Below are 20916 nucleotides of genomic sequence, written 5' to 3'. Positions count from 1 at the left end.
GAGGTGCTTGGGTTTCAGCAGTAAACAAAACAGATAAAAAATATCTGCCCTGCTGGCACTTAAATTCTAACTGGGGGAGGCTGTCAAAATGAATGGCTAAATAGTATTATATGCTGGAAGATCAGCACTGAAGGAAAACTGGGAACATATGAGGCCTGGGGCAGGGGGAGGAAGGGGAAGGAGAAATCCAAACCAGGACGGTAGAGAAACGCCCCGAGCCCTGATGCTGGGCGGCCTGGAACCTGGTTCCCCAGAGTCTCAGAACACAGCCAAGGCTGGGTTCTGGGCGCTCAGCCTCAGGGGTCAGGAATGACGCCCTCTCTCCCTCTCTTTGCTCTCTCAACCCCCAGCGTGCCTGGGGCCTCTGCACTTGCTGGTCCTCAATTTGGGACCCCCGACTTCCCCCTAAATATCCAAGAGGCCTCCTCCCTCGCTCCTAAAGGTGTCTGCCCTAATGTCACCCTCAGACGGGGCAAATCGCCCTGGGCCAGTCGCCCTGGGCCAGTGAAGCTTCAACTGCCCTCCTGGGCGGTGGTCTGGTTTTGCAGGGTGATAACATCCACCCCTTCCTAGAGCTCCACCGCCGCGTCGTCTTCCCGCTCCCGGGGCTGGAACTGTCCCATCACCCATGCAAACCCCAGGACCATCCCCTCCCCGCCACTGTCCCCCAGAGCAGGTCTCCCCTCCGCGCTCCGCACTGCCCGCCCCGGGTCCACCGCATCCACCGACAACGCAGGCAGCGATGGCTTCAAATGCATGCCGCCGTTCCGAGTGTGCTGTCCAGGCCGTGAGGTCCGGGGAGAAACCCGGCAGCGGGGTCGCCAGCAGCCTGCAAGGCGCGGAACCCGGTGCGTCCGCGCAGGGAGCGGCCCGTCTGGGGTGGGTGGCGCGATCGCCTCTGCAAGGCTGGGATGCTGCAGCCCTGGGCCGGGCAATCGGGGGACGTGTGACCCGGGGATGGAGCGACCCTCCGGACTGGGCGACCCCTGGGACAGGCAACTCTGGGGCCGTGTGACCTCCAGGACGGTTCGACCCCCGAGACCCTGCACGGCCCGCGCTCCTGCCGGGGAGAGTCGGCTGGGCGGGGAGGGGGCGGGCGCCGCCGGCCAATCCGGAGCCCGGGCCGCGTCACCCTCCGGGATCACCGCTGCCTCCCCACGTGGTCCCACCCGGAGGGCACAAGAGCGGCGGCCGCTTCTACACCGCCGGCGGGACCACGGCCCGGAGCCTTGAGCCGGACGACGAGCCGGACCTCGGCCCCCGGAAGGTGAGCGCGTGGGTCTCCGCGGACGGGGTGCGCCCTTCTCCAGCCGCCGCCACCAGACGAGGGGACCCCGGAGGCGGGGAGTGGCGCTAACTGTCGAGTTTCAGGGGTTGCGCCCCAGGGCCCAGAGCGCAGGGCCCAGGCGGCTTCCGCTGTCGTCCCCTCGGGGTTTCCAGGACTGAGGCGGGTCTGGGAGGACCCGCCGGCCCATGGGGGTCCCTGCCCCGGGCTAAGTGCACCCTGCCTGCCTTCTGGAAGGAGCCCTGGCCCTACCCCCCCGCCCCCACTTCCCCTTCACCTCCTCCCACCTCCTCCCTACCTCCCGCTATTTCCCCCATCTCTCCCCACCTCCCCTCCAGTCCAACACCCCCCCTTCCCCTGTCCCCTCCCCTAGCCTCCTGTCTGCCCTCCCCGCGGCTCTGCGCTCAGAAGCAGGTGCTGGCTAAGGGAATCGGAAGCTCTGCCTGCCTTTACCCCCTTCCCCACCCCACCCTCACCCTGGTGTGGGCTGGAATTTGGTTTTTGAAGCGTGTTTCTAGAGGGCTTTGGACCCTAAAAGGTGCCCACACAGGCCTGGAGGATCCTGGAGTCAGGCTCTGCTCCTGCCTTCTACAAACCAAGTTTTCTCCTCTCCCAGCGGCAGTCCTAGCTGTGGCTGCTTCCAGAGCCAAAAGGCCGGCACCTGAGATGAGGTACCGCCAGTGCTCGGAGCAGGAGGTGCAGACCCTGGCCAGGGTGCAGGTTTGAGTGATTTGTGTGCTGCAGGGGCAGGAACAGACATCAGGTCACAAAATGACATCTAAGCATTTAATTACCAAAGTGAAGACATCCTCACCTTGGTTCCATGAGGTCGTCCAAAGCTCCCCCTTTCTCCCGTCTTTGAAAGTAAGGTTGGCGTAGGAGGTGAGCGAACGTGGGAGCAGGACCTCCAGAAGGGTCTGGAAGGGTCCGGAAGGGTCTGGAAGAGCCTAGGTGGTGATGTTTCCTGAGTAGACTGAGCAGGGGTGGTGGGGAAGGGGCGCCGTCGCTGGGTGGCCCTAAATCTCGTCTCCCCCGACCCATGCCGCCTCTCCCCACCCATGCCTCTTCAGGACTTCAGCCCTTCTCTGTGGGACCTCCCCGCCCCAGCCCCACCTCCCCCACCCCCTGCCCCATTAAGTATTAAGGAAAAGACGACTGAAAACCAAAGTGGGCTGTGCCTTCACCTACCCTATGTGCTCCCGCGGGCCAGGGCAGGTGTAGTCTGTCTTTCTGCAGAAAGACGCAGACAGAACAGGAGCTGGGGAGGAGCCGTCCCCAGCACCAGCCACTCCAGGTGGGGCGGGGAGTGCAGCCTGGTTGGCCGGGGGCACAGGGGGCTCTGTTAGTCGTCCCCCACTCAGCATCATTTGTGTCTCCTTTATCCCCCGTGGGCTTTAGAAGGTTTCTCTGGTGCCCAGGATTGCAGCACAAGAGGTCACCAGGCACCCTGGGCTTGGTCACACAATGGGGAGGCCTCTTGAGACTCAGGGTGCATTACAGGGCCCCTTCCAGTCTCTGGGCATGGCTAGAATGGCCTGGTGGGCTTGTATGAGCTCCACAGTTGGGAACACATACCCCGGAGGTGAGCAGGGGGTCCAGACCCATGGAGAAGTTTCCAGAGACAGCCGAGTGGTCATTGGGGTGCCAATTCTCCAGGATTCTGGCCTGGCGCCTGTCAGACCCCTTCAGATATGAACGTGAACTTGAACTCAGGAAACCTTAGGCCCCGAGAAGACTAAGGAAGTCAGGAACCTGAGGACTGCAGGGTGTTCTCTGCAGGATGCAGCAGGAAATGTCTCCCCGAAAGCCAGGCCGGGCGGGGCCGCCTGCCACGGAGATCCAGTTTAGCCAGGACGTATCGGCTCTGCATTGACTGTCTTTGGTGAAGTTCCTCCGCTGAGACCCCACAGCTCCTCCTAAGCACCTGGAGAGCGGCTGCATCTCATTTCTTCTGGAGAGGGGGATTCCCAGACTCAGCCTCACAGATCACTGCTTTCCCTCCGAGGAGCTCTATTCGGCCCCTGCTAAGGGAGAGGCTTCGGCCTTGCAGGGGTTCAGTCACTTCCTGCAAGTACAGCGACTGCCTCGCATAGCTAAGGAGGCACTAGAGCTGGTCTGCTTATCCACGCTGTCACTCGGGGCTTCTAAGCTTTTAAAGTCGGTATTGGGAGAGGTGGCAGGGCAAGGTTGTTTACAATGCAGATTTTGTCTGATGTTTCACAATTTTGTTTGTTGTTTTAGAAGCAATAGGGTCATTTTATTGACATGTACAAGGTGTCTGTTTGGAAGGCTCAGTATTCTAAAAGTACAGTGGCTTCCCAAGGACACAAACTTCCCCACCCAGAGTCACTGCCTTGAGCTTTGTCCGAAGCATCTTCACTGAGATGCAGACCAGGGCTTTGGATTTGACAGGAATTTTACCTTCAGTTTTGAAAATGGCTGTATTTTGAACAGGCTCAGGTCTCCCCTCCTCATAGGTGGACCCCAGGCCTGTCTTGCCCGGGACAATCTCAGGTGGTGCCTGTCCCAGTGCAGCCATCACTGCAGCCACGGTCACCCTGCCTGGGCTGCTCTCCCGTCCCCTTGAGCATGTGGGCCAGGCCAGGGGCAGCGGGGGCTCTTGCTGTTGCTGCTGGCGGGGTCAGTGAGACCTCACCTCTCCTAGGGCCCCTCCGGGAACATTTGGAGGAGCACCAGGTGACAATGGCCATGGCCCCAGGTGGAATGGTACTGGGGGTCCCATCAAACATCAGGAGTCCTTTCGGTGTCGCCTGGGCTGGGAACACCCTTGAGTTCAGCACAGGATCTGCCTGGGCCCCGGTCACCAGGGCTGGTGGGGGGTCATTATCCATGGGAGAGATGTTGCCAGCCCCACACTTATCATCCAGGGTGCCAGAAGCTGAGGGCCCACAAGGCTGAGGGCCGGCCGGGTGGGCTCCTTCAGTCCACATGGCCTACAGGGTGCAGCCCCTGCCCCAGGCAGGCATTCCTGCTCCTCCTAGCCATGACTAGAGCCGGTGGCTCACCCAGACCCTGTCTCTCTTCCATCCCAACCCCACCCGGGGAGGGAGAGCAGGCCTAGGCTCGGTGGGGGGAGTGCCACTTGGAAGGCACCACTGAGGCTGGAAGGTCACTTCTTTCTTTGAACAAATATTTATAGAGCCAGGGCGGGCAGTGAGCAGGAGCGCGCCATCTCTGCTTGTGTCTCCTGCCACCTGCTGCCCGGTGGGCAGGCAGCCTGCAGCAGATTATCATGGGCATGAGTGACACGGCATAGCGCCAGGTGCTCTGGGAGCCATGTGGAACCATTTGCCTTTCAAGGTCAGACATTCAAATGACAATGGGGCCTGCTGATAAACCCCTCCTAAGCCAAACATATTCTAGGTGCAGAAATGCATTTGATTCCCTGATAAACCCATTGTCAAGTCCAAATTTCCTAAGTGGAACAATTAGTCAGAGTCCATCTGTGTTTATGGAGTGGTGGCTGCCTGCTGGGGTGTCCTGGGCCCGGGACGGTGAGCACAGCACACGGTGGCAGACGGACTGGGGGTGGACAGCGGAGGGGCCTGGGCCCAGTCGGAGACTTCCAAATAGGCCATTGCCTCTCATGATGTGTTCAAGACCCCTGGGGCAGCAGATGGGAGGGAGGGCACAGTCAAAAGAGGGAGAGGCTGCTGTGTCTGCAGCCCAGCAGGAGAGCCGGGGACAGCAGAGACCCAGGGTGGACAGTGGAACTGGCCAGGGAGGGCTTTGCTGCAAGGGAGGGCGGTCTTGCCCCTGTTGGGCTCCAGGTTCTGGAGAGGGCAGAGGCGCAGGCACCTCCCACATGCTCTCCACTGGGTGCCCCCAACCAAGCCTCAGGAGCCCACCTGGCCCCTCCTGTCCCGTCACCGGGGCTAGGGCTGCCTGGTGCAGGGCTGTGTGCCCCACCAATGACCCACGGCCATCCATTGGTGCATCATGGAGGTGTGCGCTGGTCAGCACTGGCTGCCAAAATGTCACATCCCAAGCCAGCACCGTGCATGGTGTTGTGCAGGGAAGGTGGCCTGGCGGCCTCGCACTTCCTACTATGGACACACTGGGGCATGGTGTCCCAGTCACAGTGTGAGCTGTGTTGTAATGGTGGTGGTCGAACACACGGAGCAGCCGGTGGAGTGTGGCCAGGTGCTCTGGGCTCAGCAGGCTGAGCTGGGCTCTGGCCTCGGCTCACAGAGGTGTTGGGACGCTGGGCAGTGTGCAAGAACCTTGCAGGTTACAGCAGGAATTAGGAAGAGGTGACAGTAAAGCACCTGTCCCAGCTCTGCCCCACATAGGAGATGCAAAATACATGGAAATGGAGCCTCTTCCGGGGTCTTACCTGTGTGGGACCCCCCACCCCCCACTCTCCAGGGAGCTTCCCCAACCCCCGCACAGGTGCCAAGGCGATTGTCACTGGCGCTGAACTCACAGGATGAATCTTCCTCTTGCTGCCTTTGTGCCCCTAGGCCTGGAGACTTCTGTGTCCCAGAGTCAGTGCACAATTTTGTTTTGTGAGTGAACGAGTCAGAGATGGGCTAGGTCCTAGCCTCCACCTGGCAGCATACACTCAAAAGCCGCGCCCCCTCCATCCCTCGACCAGCCTCCATGGCCAGAGCCGCTGGCCCACTGCTCTGATGCCACCTAGGAAGGGAAACATATCCTAACAGGAGGCTTCGGAGCATCTGGCCAGCATTCCTGATAAGGCCAAGGAGCCCTGAAGGCAACAGCCGCCACCTCTCCCCTTCCTGGGAGCCGGGCTCAGGGCACCCACCCCAGTTCCTGGTGGGCCAGCCCTGTGTGGCCTGGACATCCCCTAGAGTCACATCTGCTCCCATCTGCAGGGTGCCCAGCGATGACCCGATGACCCAGGCATCTGAATGTGGGCAGCACACTGTCCCGGACCCCCTGTCAGGGTCAGCCTGGGCCCTTGTCTGTCTGCCCAGTGGCTGCTGCGTGCCCAAGGTCTTGCCAGGGGACTGGCTTGTTCATCTGATCAACCAGTCCTGCTTAGAGGTGCAGGCAGCCCAGGCTTCCCGAGTGGGAGGTGGGAGTGAGGGGCTGGCCTTTCCCCACCTGAAAGCAGCCAGGGGTCCTCCTCTTCCACTGTCCTTGTCTCAGGCCTAGAATTACCAGCGTTGCCTGCTCCGAGCTGATGGCTTCTCCTTCATCCAGGTGCATGTGTTGAAGTTACTGTGTCTTAGAACTCTTCCATTTGGGCTCTTGTGGAAAGAGGGTGCCTGCCTCTCAGTGCTGGCCCTGGAGATGGGAGCTCTTGGGGCTGGGCCGTCCTCACGGTGTTCCGTGTGCTGCCAGATGCACAGTTCTCTGCAAACTTCAAGGGCCTGGAGAAACCACATCTGTGCCTGGAAAGTGGACCAGGCCTGTGGACTTCAGATAAAGGGAAGGCACCGGCCCCCGCCGGCCCCCAACCCCGAACAGCTGTGTTGTCATTAAATGTAGCAAAATTAAATGGATGGCGGCGTGTGGGGTTTTAAATCAACCGGGTAGTGCTGATTGGAGGTTCACATATTTTAAATTGTTTTGGTGCCTTTCCATGAATAACACAATTTGGGCCAATGGTTTCCTTCAAGACTCTGGAAACGTATAGGGCACCTTCCAGGGTTTGTGGAGGGAGACCAGGCACGAGGCCCATTACTCTATCGATGTCACTGAGCATTTGTGTCTGAACCCTGGGCCCTGGGCCTGCTCCCCAGCGACAGGTGCCGGGTCCCAGGAGGCCTGGTAGGGAGCAGTTCGGGACTGTGACAAAGGCCCCTCTGGGGTTCTGGCTGAGCACACAGACAGAAGGACAGTCAGAGGACCCCGGTCCAAAGCCGGGGGCTGCCAGGGGTCTGGCGGGGGCTGGGTGGCTGCATTCGCCCTGTGGTGGGTGTAGAGGCTGAGAGGCAACTTGCTTTGTCCACGAGGACAGGAAGGCCCAGGTCAGGCTTGCATCTCACTGACCTCTGTGAGCAGCTAACAGGTCAGCTCCGTGCTCCCGCTGCCTGGGAGGGAGGGAGCACTATGGTCCGTTGTGCCCGTCAGCGGAAGATGCCTCTTTTGGGCATCGGAAACTGCCACAGAACCTGGGACAGGCAAGTGCTGTCCCCAACATCCTGCCAGGTGGGCTCCGTACTCTGTCCCTGGCGGCTCAGGCACCACATTGCTGTGGTCACTCGGTGCCCCTTCTACAGTTTGACCCCTGATTTTTCAATTCATGATGTGAAGTACAGAAAAAACAGTCACTCTCCCTTCTGTTAGGTGAGCTTTGTCAAGTCCCTCTAAACACACAGGGGTAACTCCACTCTCTGCTGAGGGTCCAGGACACCTCTGACCCCTTGCACCCCTTGTGCAGGCACCAGGGCATCCTTGGGCCCAGAGCTTGCTCTGGCCCCTGGGGACACTGGACCTGCCCTGGGGCTCCAGTCCCTGGTGAGTTACAGAAGGGGTTGCGCAAGGGAGGGTCCGGTAGAAGTAGCACCTGGCCGGGTACTTTGGTTCTCGTTTCTGTAATTGTTTCTTGGGCAATTTTTGTTTTGTTTTGTTTTGTTTTTTGAGACAGAGTTTTGCTCTTGCTGCCCAGGCTGGAGTGCAATGACTATCTCAGCTCACTGCAACCACCTCCTCCTCCTGGGTTCAAGCGATTCTCCTGCCTCAGCCTCCAGAGTAGCTGGGATTACAGGCACCCGTCTTGGGCCATTTTTTTATTCCTCTTGGGCCTCGGTTTACTCCAACTGTGAAATGGGGGTAATGTAAACCCTTTGCTCGATGTGACTCTGTGTGTGAACACATCTGGAAAAGGTGTAAGCACCTTCACCCCGTTCCCCAGCTGTTCTGCTTTGGCTGAGAGTTGGGGACAGTGGAACCACTCTGAATGGCTGGCACCGAGAGTAAGCCCTGGTGTCACCATGGACTCTGGGTGACGGTGGCGAGTCAGCACAGGCTCATTGATTGTAACCCATACACCACTAAGTGGGGGAGACCATGTGTGGGTGGGGGAGGCCATGTGTGGGTGGGGGGAGACCATGTGTGGGTGGGGGGAGACCGTGTGTGGGTGGGGGGAGGCCATGTGTGGGTGGGGGGACCATGTGTGGGTGAGGGAGGCCGTGCGCGGGTGGGAGGAGGCGGTATGTGGGTGGGGAGAGGCCGTGCATGGGTGGGGGAGACCGTGTGCGGGTGGGGGCAGGGAGCACATGGGAGCTCTCTGCACCTTCCTCTCAATCTTGCTATGAACCTAAAACTATTCTAAAATATAAAATCTATTTTTAAAAACACACAGCTTGCCTGGGAAGAGGGGCAGGTGGACAGAACAGAGTGGGCCAGGCCTTGCTGAGCAGGGAGGGTTTCCCGAGCTGGCCAACCTAGAGAGGGGTGGCTCCCGGGTCATCTACTAGGGAGAGTCTGGAGAAGCACAGGGGTCAGCCGAGGGCGAGGGTCCCTTACAAGCATCCCACACTGAACACCAAGCCCTGAGGGCTGCTGTTTAGAATCACTACTCCAAACCAACCACAGAGCAAAGAAACAAAAGAAACCTAGATCTCATTTCACCTCGAACCAAAGAAGCTGCTCCCTGCTGGAGTCCACCTGTGCCAGAACCCACCTTGCTTCCTAAGGAAGAGGCAGAAGGTGCTGATCACTTCTGAGGAGCCGCTGTCCCTCAGCTGCTCAGAGGGTCTAATCATAAAGGTCATGTTTATCCTGCTCTGGACATGTGCTCAGTGGACAGTCTCCGAATAGTTCCAGAGTCTTTCTGGCCTCTAATCCCCATGGTCTGCCTACCTCATTAGAGGTTCCTTACAAAGATTGAGTTTGCCTTGATTTAAATTCCTAGGATGCTGCCCGGCAAGTGGGAGCCCCAGGCTCGGTCCAGGAAGCCTGAGTCTCCTGTGAAAGTTCAGCAAATGTCTACACTGCAGGCTGCTTGTCAGGTCTGGGGCGACATTTCCACAGGGCTGGCATGGCCGAGTGTGAGGTGGGGCCGGTCAGCTCACAGCCATCGGTGGTGCTTGCTGACAGGCCAGGCTGTGGATGTTTGATGAATGATGACCGTGACCTTGAGTTCTGAGAGCTCTGGATCCCAGGACCTGTTTTCAGTGATATGAAAACTGATATGGCTGAGCTGTGTCCCCACCCAAGGTTATTACCTTGAACTGTAATCATCCCCATGTGTGGTGGGAGGGACCCGGTGGGAGGTCACTGAATCGCGGGGGCGGGTTTTCCCGTGCTATTCTCATGACAGTGAATAAGCCTCACAAGATCTGATGGTTTTATAAAGGGGAGTTCCCCTGCACACGCCCTCTTGCCTGCCGCCATGGAAGACATCTCTTTGCTCCTCCTTCACCTTTCACCACGATTGTGAGGCTTCCCCAGCCATGTGGAACTGTGAGTCCTCTAAACCTCTTTCCTTTATAAAGTACCCATTCCCGGGCATGTCTTTATGAGCAGTGTGAGAACTGACTGATACACCGACGTTGTGTGCATGTCCAGGGTCAAGGCTGCCTCTGTCCTCTCGTCCTTGGCCAGGCCTGCTCACAGGGTGGCTGCCGCAGAGGTCACCCTGGTGGTGACTGGATTGGGACAGTGTCTTAGTCCTTTCAGGATGCTGTAGCAAAATCCCACAGACCAGGAGCTTAAACAACAGACACTCAGCCCTGGCAGTCTGGAGGCTTGAAGCCTGAGATCAAGGCACTGGGCAATTTGGTGTGTGGTGAGGGCCGCTTCCTTGCAGACGGCACCTTCTTGCAGTGTCCTCACATGATGAAGGGGTGGAGGGTCTCTCTGGGTCTCTCTGATAAAGGGCACTAATCCCATTCCTGAGGCCCCACCCCCATGACTGCATCATCTCCCAAACCTCACATGATGAAGGGGTGGAGGGTCTCTCTTATAAAGGGCACTAATCCCATTCCTGAGGCCCCACCCCCATGACTGTATCACCTCCCAAACCTCACATGATGGAGGGGCGGAGGGTCTCTCTTATACAGGGCACTAATCCCATTCCTGAGGCCCCACCCCCATGACCGCATCACCTCCCAAAGGCACCGCCTCCTAACACCATCCCCCTCGGGTGAGAATTTCCACGTGGTGAATTTGGGGGACACAGACCTTCAGTCCAGAGCAGCCCAGTGTGCATTTGTTTAATGAGTCTTTATCGAGAACATTTTGCAAAGTCCTGGAGATGCACAAGGACTGTGGGGTGGAGGAGCTGCTGTGACACTGAGCAGGACACATGATAGACAAATAAGGAAGACCATCCTAGTCCCATCAAAACCTCAGAGCAGACGGGGCACTGTGGCACACGGGTGCATCCTTGGCGAGGCCCCTGGCTGAGTGGTTGGCAGCACTCTGTCCACAGAGATGACATTTGAGCCAACAGATGAGCCAGCAGCAGCCCAGCAGAGGGCCAGGAAGTGCAGCGCTGTGGAGGCTGGACAGAGCCTGGCTCATTCAAGGACCTCATGGGGAGGCCGACTGGCCTGTGCTGGACACCTGAACGTGGGGCTACTGGTCACTGGCCACTCTTGACCATTTCTTCCTAGGGACACACCTGATCCGGAGTGAGTGGAATGAAGGCATGGCTGGGCCCGTGGTAGTGAGTCTATTAGTCTGGGACCTGGGGGCGCAGAACAGAGGCCGTTTTGTTTCTGGGTGACTGCGTTTCGCTTCCGCGGAGTAGCATCCCAGCCTGTCTGTCTGAGGAGCTATGATTCGGTTCCAGCCCGTGGGCCTCTACTGGGCCCATGTGTCACTCGGAGGCCGTGTTCTCAGGGTCCCTGGGCCGGCAGCACCAGCACTTGCTAGATACACAGATGCTGGGGCCCCGCCAAATGCAGTTGCCGGCCTCTCCCAGAGTTTCTGCATCAAGATCCGCCCACCGGCTCCAGAGACACTGCTCTGTAGGGCGAGGACGCACAGTGGAGATCCAACCTGAGCCATCCTGCTGACACCTGACCGAGGCCACGGAGTCCCCAGGAGCCTGACCCTGAGACAAGAGGAGGGGCGAGGACTTGAGGAGGACTCTGCTGGGGGCCTGGGGGGACAGAGATGGCTCTGGGCAGGGACACAGGTGGAAAGGACATTCCAGGCAGAAAAACCAGCTGGAGCAGTTTTGGGGCACAGAGAGCAGAGTCCGTGGAAGAGGATTCAGAGAAGGGGCATCTCCACCTGCAGCCTGGCCCTGTATCGGGAAGGCGCACACTGCGGGGTCTCCAGCCCCGCGGCTCCTCGGCCTTTTATTATCGGCTGGCAGTAACCATTTTAGTTACCAGGAAGTTGTGTGGAACCAGGAAGAAGGTGTGGGCTATCTTTTGTCTTTTTGCACTAAGCTCTGAAAAGTTTGCAGTTCACATTCATGATCATTTTCGTGGTTCACATTCATAACCCCCCATAGTTTACAGGCACCTTCTCCCCACGGAGCCCAGGGCAGGGAGCGGAGCCGGGAGTCCGCTTGGGTGGCCAGTGAGGGCTTCCTGCCGACCTGAGGTCTCCAGCAAATGGCCTGGATCGGTGGGCAAGCCTCGAATGGAAACCAGGAGACCTGGATTTTGGAGCTGGCTTCGTGAGCCCCGATTGGCAGATCAGTAAAATGGACAGAGTAGCCCCCAAGAGGGCGGCTGAGAATCACGTGGAAGCACCGTGCATGGTGGACGTGTGCCCTGGGTGTCACCTGTTTCCTCCAAACTTCAGCGCAGCACACATTGCTAAGCACGCGCCATGGCCAAGAACTGCTCTCAGCAGTGGGGAGATGGAAGGGAACAAAACAGCAGCAAGTAAGACCTTGCAGAACTTTCCTTCCAGGGAGAAACAGACAACAAACAGGCAAACAGGCACAGGTCAAATTACTCTAAACGCCGTATGCAGCCATGAACATGCAGGCTTGCGACAGGCCTCCCCATGAATGCAGCATCAGAGCCGGCAGTGAGAACAGGGAGAAGATGGGCTGGGCAGCCACGCTGGGAAAGAGCTCCTCAGACAGCATGTGCAAAGGCCCAGGGGCAGGGAGGCAAGGGGCTGGGGTGGCTACAGCCCAGGGACCCCTTAGTGGGAGCAGACGGTGAGGCCAGAGAGCGAACAAGTCCAGCCCACAAGAGACTTGAGGCTGTGGTGGTTCTCAGGCCTCTAGCTGCTCAGGAGGTAGGTGGGAGCCGTCTGTGGGCTTTGAGCAGGTGTTCTCTGCTGTGATCTCTGTTTAGCATGATCATGGGGCTGAGAGCGTGGGGGGCAGAGGGACAAGAATGGCAGAGGAGACTCTAGAGCCCGTTGCCACCATTCAGGAGGGAGACGAGCCAACCAGGGGTGGGTCCCAGTGGTGGACGTGGAGGTGGGAACGGGGTCAGACGGAGGCTGGGTGGGTTCTGGGGGTAACGCTGCCGGGATTGGCTCACTGTCTGGATGCGGGGTGGAGAGCCAAGCTGAGACTGAGAGACTGAGTCCCGCGTCCTACAGCCTGAGCAGGTGGAGGATGGGCTGCGAGTGCTGAGCAGCTGCTTTTCCTGCCGGCGAGGAGGGTAGCACGTCCCTTAAATAAACAGATGACGGGGCACCACCAGCGCCAGCGGGATTCGTGCCCCTCCATGGGAGCGTCTGTTCTCACTGCGGCTCACGTGCTTTCCCTCACCTGCCCCGGCTTCCCGCTTATTTTAGGAGCAGAGTTCCATTTTCTAGTGAAACCTGAGCAGCGTCTCTGTGTAAAACAGAGTTGCTGTGCCCGTCCGCCTTCGATTTTCCGCTCCCCGCTGGGCGGCCCTCAGGAACTTCCCAGGGACCTGAGGACAGACGGGGCCTGCCCCAGTGCTGCTGGAAGGGGTGCACCCTCATAGAGAATTCAGAAGCAGCAGTGAAGCTGCTGATGGTCGATTATCTGTGCAGTGACGGTAAACAGTGTGCGTGATAAACACAGCTGCCTGGAGGCAGCCATTCCTGCCTCGGTCCTCCTCCACCTGTGTCCTGGAGGTCTGCTCCCCATGGGAGAAGACAGCCGACCAGACCCCAGCCGCCTTCTCAAGGCTGGTCCCTGAACGAAGGAGGAAGCGGCCACAGCCTCCTGAGAGTCCCTCCAGGGCCACGGGCCTTCGAGGAGGAGCTGCTGTTGCTCCACAAAAACGTTCTCTAAAAACCACAGTGAGGCTGACAGTGACTGTGCCCCAGGGGCTGTGACACACCCTGGGCCCCTTCACCCACTGGCAGCAGAAGGATCTCCCTATACAGCTGAGGGAGCAAAGGCAACAGAAATCCAGGGACCCCCAGGGACCCACTGGCGGAGGCTGATCGGGTTTGAACCTGTGCCCGGTGTCAGGGCCCACTCTCACCACCCAGTGCAGCCCCCCAGGCGGGCTGCTGGCCCCTGTGTATGGCCCTGGTGTGGGGCCAGCCCTGGGATGAAGTTATTTTATTTCCCAAATTGTCCCCTTCCCCTAAGCCACAGCTCCCATTCCCCAGGAGCCAAACTGGCGGGGAGGACTTGGGCTCCCAGCAGGGCACGTGTGATCAGTGTCTGAGAGCAGGCCCAAGGAGTGGGGAGGTTGACAGGCAGGCCGGTGAGTCACACGGACACAAGGAGTGGGGAGGTTGACAGGCAGGCCCATGGGTCACACGGACACCTGGTTAGTAGCGCACGTGTTTATGAGAGTTAACATTTGCCTTGCAGTGGAAGGCTTGTGCTAGCTGGTGCTGTGTGCAGGGGACAGAAGTAAGAGGGTAGCCTGGGGGTTCTGTCTACAAAGCCCTCCTGCCTGGGACAGGAGTGACAGGGTAGCCTGGGGGTTCTGTCTACAAAGCCCTCCTGCCTGGGACAGGAGGGTAGCCTGGGGGTTCTGTCTACACAGCCCTCCCATCTGCCTGGCTGCAGCTGAGCCCGCCTGAGCCTCTGGCCCTCTGGTCCTGATGGGTTCACAGCTCCTGTCTTCCTTCCGGGAGGTTAAAGCGCTTTTAAGTGCTGAGTTAACAGCGGCAGCAGCTGAGGTCCCACAAGGCGAGTGTTTATGCCCGAGAAGATCAGATGCCGGGGGAGGCAGCAGGGAGAATTCCAAGCATCTGCCCTCTGGGTGGAGGGGAAAAGTCCAGAGCTGAGGCAGCAGTAGCAGCTGAGAGGCCTTGTGCTCGCCTTGCCTCCCGGCCACTCCCCCGCCCGTAGTTTCTTTCCAAGAATAAAATCCAATGACTCTGGAGAGCAGGCACTGAACCCGAGCACCCAGGGGCCTCTGCCTCCCAGCAGGGGCAGGTGACGGCGGGAGGGTGGTGGCTGCAGTCTTCGGGCTCACATGGTCCCCACCCTGAGACCCCAGCCGGAGCATCCCAGAGGCAGCATGGGCCCTGACGTCCCCCGCCAGCTTCTCTCAGCCCCGGCTTTCTTATCTCTAAGATGGGAACGAAGAGCGCCCTAACCCCCAGCTTGTTGTGGGGTGAGGGCCTGCAGGGGAGACTCGGAACCAGAGGGAGAGAGCCTTTTCGGGGCAGGGTCCCGGGGCCGAGAGGCCCTGCTGGGAGCACACATAGAGCCCCGCCCTCACTGACACTCTGTGTCTGACCTGCTGGCTCATGCTGCCCCTCCCCGGTCCTGAGGTTCTCAATCTGTGATCTGGGGCCAGGGTTGGAAGCACCATGAGAGGGGTGGAAGTGTGAGGGTCCGGGGGTCTCCGTGCCCAGACAGGTGGTGAGGTCAGTGTCCTTGGGGACCCTGGGAACAGCAGTAGAAGGGGATGGACCTAGGAATGGGTCCTGCTTCAGCCCCTCTTTAAGGGACGTGACCCAGGAGCCCAATCTCCCCGGAGAGTAGCCTGAGAGCCTGGGAGTGGGATGTCCTCACATCTCACATGCTCCACACGCCAGCCCGTGCATCTCACATGCCAGCGCACGCATTGCACACGCCAGTCCACGCAGGTCAGAGCTCTGAGTGGTGGGAGGAGGGCCACTGCACCCTCACCTGGGCAGCAGCCTGCGTTCTCCCCACAGAGCCGTCTCACGATGTGCGGCTGACAGGGCCCTTTAACCTCTCTGTGCACCTAGGTTGACTGACATTGTTATTGGAGTGGGAGGCTCTGCTGACCAACATGTACCCCACTCTGTAGGAGGAATCATTTGCACCGTCTGCAAAATTTCTCACATAAAAAGGTGAAATAAGTTCGGGCACAGTGGCTCATGCCTATAATCCCAGCACTTTGGGAGGCGAGGTTGGCAGATCATTTGAGGTCGGGAGGTAGAGACCGGTCTGGGCAACATGGAGAAACCCTGTGTCTACCAAAAAATACAAAACATTAGCTGGGCATGGTGGCTCCCACCTGTGGTCCCAGCTGCTCAGGGGTCTGGGATGGGAGTATCGCTTGAGCCAGGAGGCAGGGGTTACAGTGAGCCAAGCCCACACCACTGCACTCCAGCCTGGGCAACAGAGCAAGACACCACATGAAGCAAAAAAGAAGTGAAACAAGACTGAAATCAGTAGTTGAAAACCAGGCCCAAGGGAGTGTGAGCGGGGAGAGGTGAGTGGCTGGTGAGCGCAGGGCTGAGGTGACCACAGAATCGGGGACTGCTCTCTGAGGCGGCTGGGTCACTCCATCAGGCCTCAAGGAGGAGGGTGGCTCACTCCAGGCAAAGAGCAAAGGTCCTGGCTAACAGGTGCCCAAGGGCACAAGCCAGGGCAGAACGGGGTCACATGGGCTTCATCCCGGCCCCCACAGTTTCCATGGAACATCGTGCCATCCAGTGTGGGGAGACAGGGAGAAGCCCAGCTTGTTCCACAAGGACAGCAGTATGGGGATGCCGAGGGGCGTGACAGACGAGGGCCCAAGGGATGCGTGATCAGGCACAGCCAGTGGCCTCATGTCCACAGAGGGAACATGGGCGGCATCCATGCTGGGGACATGGGTGTCCACACTGAAGATGTGGGTATCCATGCTGGAACATGGGCAGTGTCCACACTGGGCACGTGGGTGTCCACACTGAAGATGTGGGTGTCCATGCTGGAACATGGGCAGTGTCCACGCTGGGCACGTGGGTGTCCACACTGAAGATGTGGGTGTCCATGCTGGAACATGGGCAGTGTCCACACTGGGCACGTGGGTGTCCACACTGAAGATGTGGGTGTCCATGCTGGAATGTGGGCAGCGTCCATGTTGGGACATGGGCATCCATGCTAGGGGTGTAGGTGTCCACATTGAAGATGTGGGCATCATGCTGGAACATGGGCAGTGTCCACACTGGGCACATGGGTGTCCACACGGGTGTCCACACTGAAGATGTGGGTGTTCATGCTGGAACGTGGGCAGTGTCCATGCTGGGGACGCGGGTGTCCACACTGAAGATGTGGGTGTCCATGCTGTAACATTGGTGGTATCCATGCTGGGGTATAGGTGTCCACGCTGGGGACATGGCTGGCGTCCCTGCTGGGGATGGGGTGGCTCCAGGGCCGGAAGGCAGGCAGCATCCCACGGAGCCCTCATGACAGGGAGGTACGGGGCCACTCTGTTTAATGTGTGTGAATTCTATGTTCTACTCTTTGCACTTTTTCGCCAAACTTTGAATTTTGAAGTGATTCACCATTAGCACCCAGCACAACATTCCAGAAGTTCTGCCCTAGTCCTGCAGCTCTGCGGTGTGCCGAGGGACCACACGGGCTTTGGATGCTGTGGCTGGGCGATAGGGAGCCATGGAAGGCTTTGGATGCTGTGGCTGGGCGATAGGGAGCCATGGAAAGCTTTGGATGCTGTGGCTGGGCGATAGGGAGCCATGGAAGGCTTTGGATGCTGTGGCTGGGCGATAGGGAGCCATGGAGGGCTTTGGATGCTGTGGCTGGGCGATAGGGAGCCATGGAAGGCTTTGGATGCTGTGGCTGGGCGATAGGGAGCCATGGAGGGCTTTGGATGCTGTGGCTGGGCGATAGGGAGCCATGGAAGGCTTTGGATGCTGTGGCTGGGCGATAGGGAGCCATGGAAAGCTTTGGATGCTGTGGCTGGGCGATAGGGAGCCATGGAAGGCTTTGGAGCAGGGACACCTGGGAGGCAGTTGCAGATCCCCCTGCAGTTCTCACGGTGGCCATGCTGGTGGCCACGCCCTTCCGTCCAGGCCTCCTTGGTCCCTTTGTTCTCACAGAGGTTGTGGCTTCATTGAAAGTGACCGACCTCCTCTGCACACCCCCTGGAAACCAGTGGCCCTTCCTGGGGAGCCACGGTGGGGCGTGTGGCTGTGGGTGGCCATTTGTAGAAATGGCAAGAGGGGCACATTCCCAGGGGCTGGAGTGCCCAGAGGCCCCCCACAGCTGTCCCAAGCCTTTGAGAGGGCTCCTCCGATGTCCCCGCCACAAGGTCTCCCTCCCTCCAGGCGGCCTCACTGTGGCCATGTGGAGGGAGGCTGGAGTGTTAGCCATCCTGAGCCAGGCGGCTGCCACTTTCTGGAAGGCCTGGTGGAGTCACTTCCTGCAGCTTCCACACTGTGCGTCAGGTGAGAATGGCCCGGCTCCCCACAGGCCCTCAGGTTGGGGCCTTTCTAGTTCTCTAGGATCCAGGTCACCCCTGCATCCTGGTCTGCAGTTAATGACTGCCTGGCTCAGGGACTCTATTCGGGGCCAACCGACTGCCCCAAATATTCCTTATAACCGGAAGCTGGGGACTGTGGAGCTCAGTGGTGGTGGAGGGACCTTCCAGCCCTTTGTGGGAATGTGCCTGCTTGGCACAGACCAGGAACATGGGAGGGAGTGACACCCATGTCCACGGGGCCTGCAGTGGGTCCCGCCCTCCCCCAGCAGCCCACTCCGCTGCTGCAGCCCCTCAACCTTTTCTGCTGCCAGCCCCCTGCTGTGGCCGTTTGGTTGCCACCCTCATTTGGGGCAGGCCTTGCTCTCTCCCTGTGATGGGGAGGAATGAGGTGGGAGGCGGGACCTCTCGACCATGGGACACCTGCTATTTCCTGGTCTCAGAGTCAGTCTTGGTCTTGGGAGGATAACACAGAAGGGACAAGAGGGCTTTTTCCCTACAAAATTCCGCACACTTGTCATTCCAAAGGGCAGGTGAGTTTGAGCCAGCGGGGCTGCGGGCGCTCTCACGGAGGGAGCCGGGTCCTGCACGCCTGCCTTTGTTTGGGAGCAGCACAGGGAGGGCCCACGGGAAGAGGCAGTCTGGGGACCAAGCTCGATGCACCTCCCCCACGGGACTGCATCTCTGGGGTTTTCTTCTTGGTCCAGGGGCACCCCAAAACCCTGCCGTCCAGTCCCCTTCTTTGTGGGATTTGTTCTCCTCTAACAGATGGCAGGAGCAGCATGTCAGGGGCATTCTGTAATTGTTGGCTTTCTATGGCTTTTTTAATTCAGCAGTTAATGTGTTTAACTGAAGACACACAAATACACTGTCCATCATAATCCGACACGCGCAGCGCTAAGAAATAACTTACCTTCCCCACCTGCCCTGGAGGCTCCTAATCCTTTTTCCTTTCTAACTAAAGCGTGGGTTTCATGCCTTCATGATGCCCCAGGCTTCCATCTAATCCCTAGAAGCTGGGGAGCTCCCAGGGGTGAGCTGTTTCCAATGGGAAGAGGCAGACCCCTGAAAACGGGGTTCTCCTTCACCCCACCTGCCGTCTCTAGTCTTCTCCCAAGAAGACACCTCACAACTTGCACCTGGGGGGCCGTGGGGGTTGCTAGAAGCTGCAGGCCATTCTTCCTCAGTTTGGACCCGCAGGACTCGGGGTACCCTCTGTCCCCAGGCCCGCAGTGAGGCTTCAGTAGAGGGGCCAGGTGTGGGAGACCCTCATTTAGGAAGCCTTAAATAAGATGAGACTTTGTAAAAAGTAAATTGATTTACATTAAAGGCTGGAAAGGGAGAGATCTCCTCCCCATCTCATCAAAAAGAGAAGGAAATAAGCCATCAGTAAGCCATCTTCCTGCCCTCCTGGCTCTGCTGTCTTCCCCCGCCAGGGACAGGATGAAAGTCACACTTTCCAGATCCCAGATAGATGTGTGTTTGCCAGGGAGGCTGTCCACACCTGAAGGCTGGGGCCCCAGCCCTGCCGGCCCCATTCCCTGGGACTGGCCACCCTGTCTCCCAAGGGGCAGAGGGGCCTTTCGAGTCTGCTCTGTGCCCAGCCACCTGATGGGGAGTGCACAGCTGCCCTTCATGCCCTCCTCCCATGGAGTGTCCTAACAGGCAGACTTCTCCGTCATCTTTCCCGTTGGGGTTAATTTGTTGATTTAACCTCTCATTCAAGTCGATGGGAGATTGTTCTGGTTTCATGGCACTTAGTTCACAGCGGCTCCTTTCTCTGAATCACTTTTTGAAGTTCGGTTGGGGCGGTTCCCGCCGGCACCGCTGCCTCACCTGCAGGAATGCGTTACCCTTCCTGCTGCTCAGATAAATAAGGCAGGCAGGTCACGGCCTTTCCAGCGCCCATCCTGTCTGAGACAGCAGAGACACCCTGTAGTGCATCACTGACCTTTCTCAACAGCCAAAGGTCAGTTTGGAAGACCAAGAAGCTAGCACCACAGAGACGGGTGATGGGCTTGGGCCCTGCACCCTCCCACCCTGTTTACTGGGCTGAGGGTGTTCGTGGACCTTACGAGGTCTGAGCAGGTGGTGAATAAATACGGCCCCGTGGCTTCCGCAGGGCTGTCTCCAGCTGCCCTTTTCCTTCCTTTCTGGCAAGCACCTCCGGCGCTCCACATGTAAACTCGCCACGGGTGAGGGGCTCCTCAGAGCATCTGCCCTGGGCCAGGCTTGGATTCCTCAGCTCCTGTGGCTGCCTGGGACACTCACAAGCCACCCTACCTGGACCCTGCAGTGCCTGGGGAAGAACTGGGGTGGGGAGCACCCTGCCCACCTTGCCCCAGGCCCTGTACCCTGCTGCACACCCCAACCCAGGCCCTGTACCCTGCTGCGCACCCCAACCCAGGCCCTGCACTATCCGCTTGGGCAGAGCAGCAAAAGTCAGATGATGCATCTCCCAGGTACCAGCCTCAGTCATCCCAGAAGACGAGGCTTTCGTGGTTCCTAAGAATGAACTCTCTTTTCTGAGATGATTTCCGAAGAGGGGGTCAGTAGATTCGGGGAGGAGCTTTGCGGTGGGTCTCAGGAATCCTGGAGCCTGGGGCCCTGAACAAGTCACTTAGCTGCTGTGTGCCTCAGTTTCCCTACTTACCAAAGGAGTAAAATGTGCTGCATCTGGCCAACATTCTTTTCTGGGAAAACATGCGAGGAGAGGAAGTGTGTTACTGAGCGCGGCAAGAAGCCCTCGCAGTGCTGACGGACAGCAGGGACCTCCCGGGGACCCAGCGGGCACCCCTGGGCTCCTTCCAGCAGACACCGGGTTTCTTTTTGGATTTCAGCCAGGCGGGGTCGGGTGGCCGAAGGGAGAGAGCAGAGTACAGGCTCGATGGTGGGGGTGGAGGCTGAGCATGGAGCAAGACCCCGGCTGGCCACTCACTGAGCAGCTTGGCCTCTGAGCCCAGACTCCTCATCCACAGACTGGGTGTTGCGGCCATCGCAGCCGAGTCGGTAAAGGGCCTCGCCTGGGTCTGTGACGTGCAGAAAGGGATCAGTCGGTGTTGCTGATTGTGCAGAGGAGGACGTGGAGGAGGGGTGGGCAGCCCTAGCATTCCCAGACATGAAGGCTGCATGTGAACATACGTGCATGTGTGC

General features: G+C 58.8%; 1 protein-coding gene across 1 annotated transcript in view; it reads left to right on the top strand.

Annotated features, from left to right (window-relative positions):
• The first annotated feature begins 1180 nt into the window (after positions 1–1180).
• FRMD1 (FERM domain containing 1) overlaps positions 1181–20916 on the top strand; it is a 47153-nt gene continuing 27417 nt past the window's right edge. Inside the window, exon 1 of the transcript XR_010158264.1 lies at positions 1181–1267. The gene's annotated coding sequence lies outside the window, so the exon portion shown is untranslated. The remainder of the gene's footprint in view (positions 1268–20916) is intronic.

Source organism: Pan troglodytes, chromosome 5 (assembly GCF_028858775.2).
Source record: "Pan troglodytes isolate AG18354 chromosome 5, NHGRI_mPanTro3-v2.0_pri, whole genome shotgun sequence".
NCBI lineage: Eukaryota > Metazoa > Chordata > Mammalia > Primates > Hominidae > Pan > Pan troglodytes.
This window is presented reverse-complemented; position numbering and strand designations above follow the sequence as displayed.